The sequence below is a fragment of the Panicum virgatum genome, chromosome 5K, assembly GCF_016808335.1.
Source record: "Panicum virgatum strain AP13 chromosome 5K, P.virgatum_v5, whole genome shotgun sequence".
Lineage (NCBI taxonomy): Eukaryota > Viridiplantae > Streptophyta > Magnoliopsida > Poales > Poaceae > Panicum > Panicum virgatum.
Window position 1 is genome coordinate 22173234 of NC_053140.1, and position 10847 is coordinate 22184080.

Consider the following 10847-nt stretch of genomic DNA (forward strand, 5'->3'; position numbering starts at 1 on the left):
CTACCAGCGAGCCCCTGAGAAACTTGCTCAACAACTGGGAACACGTAATCAGTTAATCACCATTGCATTCAGGATCTCTATGGAACATGGGATTAAAAAAATAAATGAATAGGAAAATACAGGATTGGAGTAGACATGCAATTGAAATCCTAAGCACAATCGAAAAGTCTTCGTAAGGGATGGAGCGGAGGGGAGCGCATACCTATCGCTTGAGATGATGGTTGGATGAACAATCGCCCCAAGAAATTATGCGTACTAAATGGGCCACCAGACATCAACCCAACAAATTAGCTACAAACAGCACTATGATCCACTATGATCGAAAAGAAAATAGAATAGTAGATGCATGCATACAGAAGGGGACAGATTATGACATTACCCACATGCAAGTAGAATTCCTACTAAAAAAACTATAGATCTTAAACTGTGTATCCAAATTAAATTCTGATTGCACCATTATATTTTTTATGATAAGATCTTCACAACAAGATCACACTTATCTAATTTTTGCGTTATATTTTTAAAAATGTTTTTTATACTAAATAATTAATTTTGGCTACTTGGAACAAATATTTTTAAAACACAAACAATCAAAAATTCAAATATAACGAACAAATAATGATGTTTAACAAACGAAACATTAAACTTTGCAAACATTTGATTGTTAGGATAAATAATAAAAAATAAATATCGCGAACAAATGAGTCAACATGGGAGAACAATTTAATATGCAGAGGGAACAAATAATTTGACATTATAAACAAATTAGTTACTCACAAAAAATTATTTTTTAGTAGGATCAAATGAACATTATCGTTAAAATAGTAAGAAAATAAATAAGAAGAAAAAAGAAAAGGAAAAAAGACAAAAAAGAAAAAAGATAGCACATTCTGATAGCATGCAACGGAGCAGCATGTTGACGCACCACTAACTTCAGGCCAATGTATAGGTAATTTGCAACGCGGGTGAGCGCAGGAATATTAGGAGTCGCTCAGGTCGACTGGTAGTCAAACCATCATATAAAATCTAATAATTATTTTTTATCCCGAAATAAAACTTTTTTTATTCCCGACCAAATTTTTTGTATTGCTGGAACAACTAAAAAATTGTTCCGAAATAAAAAAATTATTTCAAAATAAATTTAACTGGATTACACATGTGAACTGATTTGTTGGACTAATTTAGACCCAAACATAAAATCTGAGATTGACGGGGCTTGTGCGATGACTGTGCTGCCAGTCACGCGCGATGCCTGGAACACCGCCCGGTGAGCGGAGCCATGTTTGGCGGAATCCAAATCAACCATTGCTCGCTAGAGCTAGTGCTGGCGCGCGATGCACTGACGCGCTCCACTCGCGCGGCCTCCACCTTTGAACATCATCATGTTAGCGGCGTGCTGCGGTAGTATCCTTCCATGCAACGTTCATTTCCTTTTCTTTCCCTTAGTTTTCTATTTTGTTTTTTTTTACTTCTCAAACATGTGCGTAGCTACAATCATTAGTATGGGTAGATGATTAGTGCATTAAATGTTTTCTTCCATTTCTTTTTCTTTCCTTCCATTTCCCCATAATTCTTCCTTATTTATCATTTGGGTAGCCACAATCATTAGCTATTTGATCTACTAAAAAAATCATTAGCTATTTGATTAATCAAATTCATATGTTTGAAAGATTATCTAGAAAGAGTTAAAAATTTGTGTTAGAAAATTATGCTGAGAACTTTTCATTATAAGTTTACTCGTAAACTTTGTTGGTACTATTCTCATACAAACTTGTGATGAAAGGTTATCACTAAGAAGTTATTCTGAAAAATTTATAAGCATAAGTTATGCCTAAAAGTTTGTTCAAAATTTGTCAAACAACTATTTCACTGAAAAGATATTCTAAAAAAGTTTGGACATACAAATTATACACAAAAGTTATATACACAACTATATAACTTTCTAAAAATAAAAAATCCTGAAAAATAAAAATTTCCAAAAATAGAAAGTTGGGCCTTGTCAGAGATCGATCGCTAGGAAGGCTCCTAGCGCGCGGTCGCTAATCAGTCTGTTCCCTTAATTCCAAAGGAATCAGAGTACCAAAACAGAAAAGGTCGATTTTGGGGGAAAGAAAAGTTTAATGACAGCAAGAAAAGGCCAGCTAAGCATAGAACATAGCTTGCCCGGCAACGGCAGCATCCACCGTCACCATGATCAAATAATCTTTCTTTGTCCCGTTGGCTACCTGCTGTATGCCTGTATGCAGGTTGCACCGCTCAGGCGCACCTTGCAAGCTTTTAACCCCGAGAAGCTGGCCTTTCCTGGGGGTTTCTTGGAACAAGAAAGAGACTAGCACAGCTGCCACAGCACTAGCTCACAGCCAGATCACCACGTGCATCAGCCGTGTTGCTGTCATGTTCGTAAGATACTGATGCGGTTCTTTTGGCATCTTTTACGCGTACGCTAATCCCCAATGTCGCGTATCCCTATTCCCTACCGGCCTCATAAAGTGCTATCTCAAAGATGAGGAGCATATATATCTTTTTCACATCCCCTTCTCCCAAAGTGCCATCTCAAACATAGGAAAGGAGAAAAGAGGAATTATAGACACGGTTTTGATCGTACATAAAGGCAGATATTGATACTTAGCATGCTGGAGACACAGTTTTTGCAGAAAACGCTGGAAAACCTACAGCTTATGCTACTTGTTCTTATTTTCTCTGAAGGGGTGCTTAATTATTTATGCTACTTGTTGACGCAAATATTAAGAGTCGCTCGTGTGACTGGCAGTCAAACCATCACACAAGGCCCAATAGCTATTTTTTGTTTTAGAATATTTTTTTATTCCCGAACAAATTTTTTGTATTGCTAAAATAAGTAAAAAATTGTTCTGAAATAAATTTGACTGGATTACATACGTGGGCTGGTTTGTTGGGCCAGTTTAGGACCAAAACATAAAATTTGAAGTGGGAGGATTTAGTGTGACAAGTCTGCTCCCATCAGCGCCCCTTGTTGGACAGTAATGATCTGCTATTCTTTTCCATTGGACACAGGGCATTATCCCCGTAGAAGGACCAAGATCGGATTGGGCCTGGTTCAATCCTGTGAGGCAACAAATTATTTTATTTTATTCTAGAGTAAAATGCATCCGAGATCCATTAACTTGTAAAGAAGTGTCATTTAGATCAATGATCTTTAAAATTGTATTTTTGAGTCTATAAACTTGTTAAGTCGTTCACCGTAGGTTCATACCTTTCCACATAGTCATCTTACGCTGACCTAGCGTGCTAACGGTACATCTCCTCTTTTATCTTCTTTTTCTTCTTCCTCTTTTTCGTATGAGGCATTTTATCGAGCACTTTTTTAAGATGATTTTTTATCGAGCACCTAGGATGCGCTTGTTCTTCGTGATGGGAGGCAGCAGGCCATCAGCTCCTTTTTGCCCCAGCAGACCGCGCCGCCTATCGCCGATTTCATCTCTGACTAGCAGCCTGCAGCTGACGACCCCCGTCCGTCCCAAGATGCACTAGTCGCAGTCCATCATCCGCCTATCTTCTTAGTTTCTGCTCTGCTCCATCACCAATTTCTGGATTGACCATATGTGGCTTGAAGAACGAAGATGCCAAGAAGGAAGGATGTTGGTACTCAAAAAGCTAAGACCGGACTGGCCCTTGTGGCCTGGTTCGATCCCGCTGGTTGCCATGCGTAGCCGGGTACTCAGCAGTTTCCAATAATTTTTTTTTCTAATAATCAGTCAACCGGGATGTCCTAATATTCTTCTGTACTTATTAGGGAAGTTGTTTTTGCAATTTCTTAATAATCCCATGTCAATCCAACTACCGTATTAAAAAAACTATAACTCCCTCTCTATTTAGAGAGAGTTTGGAGAGAATTATTGGTTTGTCCTAATAATTATTGACAAAATAAAATGTAAGAGGAAACTGCTGGAATACTATTTTTTACACAAACTCTCCAATATTGTAGTTGGTTAGGGAAATGGGACAGGTGGAGATGCTCTAAGAAACAATAAACTGAATTATTTTTTCAGATTTGCTAATAATAACTCGCTATTAATCGTCTTACTACTTTTCACTCAGATTTAAACGCTCCACATTACTTTAAGATGATTGTTATTTACTCCGAATACAGCGAATCCTACGTGGAAAGTTTTTTTTCCCTATGATCTAATTTCGTAGGAAAACTTTTTCCAACCATTTTATTACTGAAACACAACATTTTATTGTAAGTGCAAATTTAATATTTATTTCTCATTGTGGGACTGGAATGGGCCACCAGATTGGGAGGGGGGTTGTTAACAGGAGCCTTAAAAATTTCTCCGAGAAGCTGATTTCAATTCACTGACCAAAGACACCTCTCTTCTAATCGCCAAGACGATGAATGTCAACTGGTGACATACTCATCCTAGAAACGATTAGAAATTCTTGACGCAAAGAGAAAGCAACACAGTAAAGAAAAGCTTACAATGAAAAAGAAGCTAAACTCTCTCTAAAACCCCCTAACTAAGCATGCAGAGATTAACTAAAGATAGTGAGAATAAAACTAATTAAAACTAGTTAATTAAACAAGCAAAGGTTCAGAAACTAACCGAAAGATTAAATACTAATTAACTAGCTTAAACATAGGAATTGCATGTGCAAAAGAGTAAAAGACATTAAGTCAACAATGCTCAGTTGGCTGATTTCCACCTTCGAGTGGCCCAGCACTACTACAAAAACGTTGATTTGTCCCGGTTGGGAAACCGCTGTTGTCCCGGTTTTCCAACCGGGAACGCCTGTCCGGGACAAAAGGGGGTGCCCTTTTGTCCCGGGTGTGGCAACCGGGACAAAAGGGGGTGCTAGGACAAATGGCTCGTCTCTATACCCAAGATTGTTGAGATCAACTATTGTCATCCCATACTCATCTTTTGTTACCCCTCCTCCAGATAGCTTAACCCATTGGCAACGAAATAGAGGCACCTTGAAATTGGGACCGTAATCCAGCTCCCATATCTCTTCAATGTAGCTGTAATATGTGTCTTTTTTTCCATTATTGTCCGTGGCATCCATACGAACACCGCTGTTTTGGTTGGTACTCTTTTTATCTTGGGCTATCGTATAAAATGTGTTTCCATTTATCTCGTACCCTTGGTATGTTAAGATATTCCAAGATGGTCCCCTAGCAAATAAGAACAGTTGTTCACTTATATCCATGTTATGCATTAGATGCTTCCGCAACCAGCTGCAGAAAGTGTTCATGTGCTCACGTGTAATCCATGCCTCAAACTTTTCCGGGAAATTGGAGAGCAGAATTTTCTTGTGTTCCTCGATATATGGGTCAACCAAGGATGATTGTTGAAGAACCGTATAATGCGCTTTCTTGAATGAGAAATCATCTGTGCAGACATAAGATTTCTTTCCTAATGTACCCTTTCCAGTTAGTCTCCCCTCATATCGCGATTCAGGGACTCCAATCGGTTTAAGGTCATCAATAAAGTCAACACAAAAGTCAATGACCTCCTCAGTTCCGTAGGCACTGGCGATGCTTCCTTCTGGACGAGCTCTATTACGAACACATTTCTTGAGTACCCCCATGAACCTTTTGAATGGGAACATGTTGTGTAGAAATACTGGTCCGAGAATATCAATCTCTTGGACAAGGTGCACTAGAAGATGTGTCATGATGTTGAAGAAAGATGGTGGAAATATCAGCTCAAAGCCAACAAGACATTGCACCACATCGTTTTGCAGCTTTATCAAATTCTCCGGGTCAATTATCTTCTGAGAAACTGCGTTGAGGAAGGCACATATCTTCACGATGGTTAACCGGACGTTATCAGGCAGAATCCCCCGCAGCACAACCGGAAGAAGTTCGGTCATAAGCACATGGCAGTCATGGGACTTGAGATTTGTAAATTTCTTCTCTGCCAAATTTAAGATTCCTTTTATATTGGATGAGTATTCAGATGGAACCTTTATACTGCTCAAGCAGTCAAACATGGTTTCTTTCTCTTCCTTGCTAAGAGTATAGCTGGCAGGACTTAAGTATTGTCGTCCATTATCTCGCTGTTGTGGATGTAAGGCATCTCGTTCTTCCATACGTTGCAATTCTTGACGTGCTTCTACTGTATCTTTTGTCTTTCCGTACACTCCCAAGAATGCTATCAGGTTGACGCAAAAATTCTTCGTGAGGTGCATCACATCAATTGCATGACGAACATCTAAGACTTCCCAATATGGTAGCTCCCAAAATATAGATTTCTTCTTCCACATGGGCGCCATTCCGTTTTCGTTCGGAACAGGTTGGCTACCAGATCCCTTTTCAAAAACAACTTCTAGATATTTTACCATGTTGAAGACGTCTTTACCACTACGGTGCATCGGTTTTGTTCGGTGGTCCGCTTGGCCTTTGAAATGCTTGCCCTTCTTTCGTACCGCATGCCTGATGGGAAGAAACCGACGATGACCCATGTATACAACCTTCTTACAGTGAGTCAACCATATATTATCGGTATCATCTAAACAGTGTGTGCATGCTTTGTATCCCTTGTTCGAATGTCCTGACAAGTTACTAAGAGCAGGCCAGTCATTGATCGTTACGAACAGCAATGCTCGTAGGTTGAAGTTTTCCTGTTTGTATTCATCCCACATCCGTACACCTTCATCGCCCCAGAGCAATAAGAGTTCTTCGACCAATGGTCTTAGGTACACATCAATGTCATTTCCGGGCTGCTTTGGACCCGGGATAAGCACTGGCATCGTGATGAACTTTCGTTTCATGCAGAGCCATGGTGGAAGATTGTACAGACAAAGAGTCACAGGCCAAGTGCTATGACCACTGCTCATCTCACCAAAAGGATTCATGCCATCCGTACTCAAACCGAACCTTATGTTTCTCGCATCCAAATCAAATTTAGGGTACGTTCTATCTATTTTTCTCCACTGCGACCCATCAGCGGGGTGTCTCAACATCGAGTCTTTCTTGCGTTCCTCTTTGTGCCATCGCATCAACTTAGCATTATCTTTATTTCTAAACAGACGCTTCAAACGTGGTATTATAGGCAAATACCATATGACCTTCGCAGGAACTCTCTTCCGGGGAGGCTCCCCCTCGACATCTCCAGGATCATCTTTTCTAATCTTGTAACGCAATGCACTGCATACGGGACATGCATCCAAATTCTCGTACTCGCCTCGGTAGAGGATGCAGTCGTTGGGGCATGCATGTATCTTTTGCACTTCCAGTCCCAAAGGGCAAACAAGTTGTTTGGCTTCATACGTTGTGGCAAGCAATTCATTGTCCTTAGGAAGCATTTTTTTAACAAGTTTGAGTAATTCACCAAATCTCTTGTCGGATACACCATTTGTCGCCTTCCATTGCAGCAACTCCAAGGTGGTGCCAAGTTTCTTAAATCCATTTTGACAATCTGGGTACAACAACTTATGGTGGTCCTCTAACAACTTCTGGAACTTCAACCTCTCCGTTTCACTCTCACAGTCTGCCTGCACATTGTGCAATGCTTTCCCCAGATCGTCGCTGGGATCATTTTCTGCTACATCTACTTCGGGCTCTTCCATGGGAATATCGTCATCGAATGCACCGATTCCAGCATTCCCGGGAAAGTGGTCGTCAAAATCTTCTTCATCATTGTCTTCCATGGTAACCCCCTGTTCTCCGTGCTTCGTCCAACAAACATACTTTTTCATGAAACCATTTGCGAAAATGTGGCTGTGTAGGATTCTTGAAGATGAGTAATCCTTGTTATTGTTGCAATGAACACACGGGCAGCACATAAAACCATTCTGCTTGTTTGCCTCAGCCACAGACAAAAAATAATACAGGCCATCAATGAATTCTTTCGAACGTCGGTCAGCATTGTACATCTATTGCCGGTCCATCTGTATTTTAAATAAATCGATTTGAATTCTTTACACGTATCAAATAAATAAAATATATCAAACCTAAATTAAACTAAATGTAACATAACATGAATAATTAAAAGATATGCAATATCCATCATACATCTTGATTAATTAAAAGGGGTACTTAACCCATTACAGAACTTAACAAAGGAGTACTATACATGAAATTTAAAAATTCGGTCAACAACACATAGGTTTTCAACCGTCCTTGCGTTGGAACGCAGAATGTTCTAACGGATTTCTTGCTGGCGCAGAATAAGATGGCGGAGCTGAAACCTCCAAGTTTGGTGGTGACAAACCGTAACGCCGCAATAAATCCTCAAGATCAAACGGAGGTTCCTCGCCCCTTGCCATGCATTCTTTATATTTTTTTTCCAAATAACGGAGCGCTGCCCTATGAAAAGTACTAGGTTTTTTGGACCGACGACCTACTCGAGTTGTGCCCTTCTCTCCAGAAGGACAACGATCACCCCCACCGGCGCCACTCCCTCCAGCTGCTGAAGCCATATTTTACTGAAAAATACCTTTATTTTCCACAAAATTATAAATTCTTACCATTACAAAGCAAAAATTATTTACTATTATAATTACAATGATCAGATTAATAACTCTTGCAAATAACAATGAAATTATATAAAAAAGACGAAATGTATCATTAATCCTCAAGAAATCTCTAATTAATTGAAAGAAATCTCTATAACTTCTAATTACTTTGACACCCTTCAGTTCCAGGAGTACACTCTTTTCAATATCCAGAAACCCTCTAGAAGAAAAATAAACCTTTATTTCTGAAAATATATATGTCAGTAACCTCAACCCTGCGGTGATGACACTGCCTTTCGGGGGGACACGGTGCGGTACAAGGATGTCACCAATCGTCTAGTCGCAGCACCAATATTTACGATTAATAGGCACAGCACTTTGCACAGGCAGCATGCTCGTTCATATGCTCTCAGTACAACAACGGCATGCTGACTGCGTCAAATGCTGTCTTCTTATCAATCGGAAGTGCTGGTGATGCGACCAACCGATTTGCGACGTCCTTATAGCGCATCGTGTATCCCTGAAAGGTAGTGCCATCACCGTTGGATGGAGATTAACGACGTATACTTGTTTCGAAATAAAGATTTTTTTAGCTTCTAGATGGTTTCAATGTGAGCCTGATTAAATACATCACTAGAGTGTCAAAATAATCCATTCATAATACAAAAAATTCTATAATATACTCATTTCATTAATTCATTCACGAATAAAAAAATCAACTATCCACAATATGGTCATATATACAAGTACATCACATGAAGTATCTACACTCATTCTAAAAATTTCTACTATCCATATACTCATCTAAATCTAAAAGAAAATTACACCTACATATGCAATCTAGCTAGCTAAATGTCCAAGAAATGAGCTAGCTACATATTTTCTCTATTTCTAAAGTATGAAATGAGCTATACAAGCCAAGGAAGAAGAGAAAAACAAGCTCCAAACCTTTAGAGCAGATGGATGGACGGGGAATCAAAGATCTTCACAAATGTGGTGAAGAAATGAGCAAGAACTCCTCTATCCCGAGCCAAGAACAGCAAGAAAACAAGTGAGCTGAATGGCTCGGGCGGGGGAGAGGAAAGGGGATAAGGGGCGCAAGGCCTTTTGTCCCGGTTGGAGGCACGAACCGGGACAAAAGAGGGGACTTTTGTCCCGGTTGGTGGTTCCAACCGGGACAAAAGGCTACGCGGGCCTTTTGTCCCGGTTGGAACCACCAACCGGGACAAAAGGCTCCCATTTTGTCCCGGTTGGTGTCTCCAACCGGGACAAAAGGCCCCCGTCCCCCCCCCCCGCTGGCCCGGCTAGCCGTTGGACCCGGGACAAAAGCCACCTATTGTCCCGGACCCAAAGGCTGCCGGGACAAATGGACAGGAACAAAGGCCTGTTTTGTAGTAGTGCAGCCTGCTCTTTGGCCTAGCCCAAAGGGCGCGCGCAAGCGCCCACCAGGGCTGCTCTGCGGCATGTCAACCGCCCCTCTCCAACGAATGAACGGTAGACGATGGATCTTATCCTGTCCCTCCATCTCGACAGCAAGGGCTGAATCTGTTGTACATTCCATCGCATAAGTGGCGTATTTCTTTTTTTCTTACACTATATATCACTTTCAGCTTGCACCGATGCAGATGGATTGGACATAAAGGTGCATGGAGCAGTGCACTCCTGCAAAAAGCTGCCATGTGCGGCATAGTTCATGGACTAAAGTGGACGTTTTCAAAATTCAGGGATGAAACTGAGCCTTGAGTGATAGTTGAGGGATGATTTTGGCTATTTCGCCAAATAAAAATAAACAAGAAGCCCAGGAGAGGGAAGAGCATGCAGCAGGGCACCACTGGGTTGAACAGGAAGCGCACGCCCAGATGCTTGGTTCTTTTCTTCAGGCTTCCTGCAAGACTGCAATGGACCAAGTACCATCGCCCATCGACCTTGTTCTGGCCGAACGCCAGCCGGAGCTCCAGGCGCGAGGCCGGCAGCGGTGCCGGAGGCCGCTCCCCGATGCCGCGTGTGGTCCACCGGCCCGCGCGCTCCGCGGACCGGAGGCGTGCCTCACCACCACGAGTCGCCCTGCACGCCTCACCACCACGAGTCGCCCTGCACGCCGCTTCCCGCCTCCCTGCACGCTCCCGTGCGCGGCCCTGCAGCCGTGGTCCTGCAGGCCGCGCGCAGCCCCGCCGGCCGAGGACGCGCCTGGCCGCGCGCGTAGCTCCACCGACCGCGGCTCGCGTCCTACCGCCGCACGAAGCCGCGTAAGTCGTAGTTGCTCGCCCGCCGCCGCCGTGTGCGCCTCCGCCGGCCAGATTTGGGCCCGCCAACGCCGGATCGGGAGCCGCCGCTGGCCCATCATCGGCGACAGCTCTGCCGTGGCCCATACGAGCCCAGCGCAGGCACCAGCCTCGTAGTACCCG